The sequence below is a fragment of the Mercurialis annua genome, linkage group LG4 (genome assembly GCF_937616625.2).
Source record: "Mercurialis annua linkage group LG4, ddMerAnnu1.2, whole genome shotgun sequence".
In the NCBI taxonomy this organism is placed as follows: Eukaryota; Viridiplantae; Streptophyta; class Magnoliopsida; order Malpighiales; family Euphorbiaceae; genus Mercurialis; species Mercurialis annua.
In genome coordinates, this window is record NC_065573.1 from 10,270,969 (window position 1) to 10,272,058 (window position 1,090).

At 28.3% G+C, this 1,090-nt stretch overlaps 1 non-coding gene across 1 annotated transcript; it reads left to right on the plus strand.

The window, feature by feature from the left end:
• The first annotated feature begins 778 nt into the window (after window positions 1-778).
• On the plus strand, window positions 779-866 carry TRNAS-GCU (transfer RNA serine (anticodon GCU)). The gene has a single exon. It is a non-coding gene; the product is annotated as a tRNA-Ser (tRNA).
• The last annotated feature ends 224 nt before the right edge of the window (window positions 867-1,090 follow it).

Genomic DNA, 1,090 nt, shown 5'->3' on the forward strand with positions numbered 1-1,090 from the left:
ATCGGTACGACGCGTTAAAGAGACTTGTGACGCGAGATAAGTATGGTAAGCGAAACGACGCGTTAAAGAGACTTGAGACGGAACATACTAATCTAGCGTCACTTTTTATGCACACTTTTTGCGTAATAGAACCTAACCATGCTTAGGTAATCAGAACGGCGCGTTAAAGAGATTTAAGACTGGACATACTAATCTAGCTTACTGATGAAAGTTTTCTATATTTATTTTAGAGTTGTATTTTCCATTAAATTATATACTAAATATATACGAATATTTTCTTACATTTCTTATATTTTTCTTATATTATTTATTGAAATTATTTATAATATTTTATATATTATTTTCTTTTATATATTTATTATTATATTTTATTATATATATATATATATATATATATATATTTTATTTTATATAAATATATTTTATTTTTATATAAATATTTTATTCTGTTTTAAAAATTAATTAAAAAATTAACTAATTATAAAATGAATTATTAATTAAAAATTATTAATTAAATTAATACAATAAAATGAATATAATAATTAGAATAATGAATATTAATAGAATAATTAATAGGATATATTAAATAACGGGTCAATTAAATTTTATAGCTCCATATAAAACCATATAAAAAAAATCGAACTATAAAAAGGAATTCTGAAAGAATTCTGAAAATTGAAAGTAAAGTAATAAAATAAAGAAAGCATAAAGAATAAAGGCTTTTTTTATTTTTCAAGCCTTACTTGTATGTAACATAGTAAGTATCCTTTTTCAATCGGGAGAGATGGCTGAGTGGACTAAAGCGTCGGATTGCTAATCCGTTGTACGAGTTATTCGTACCGAGGGTTCGAATCCCTCTCTTTCCGGTGATGACTTATAATTTTTTTCTAGAAGTCTCTCGCACGCAAGGGGATGCTGCTGCTGGATGTCACGGTTTTGGGGCGCCATAATTCTTTTCTTCTCTCTAGAATAAAACAATCGAGGGCACTGCCTTCCTTCAGCTTTCAGAGGTGGGGGGCTACATCAATCATCGCTTAGTGAGCTATTTATTCTATTGCCGCCAATAGCGCTTCGCTTGCATACAAGGCGG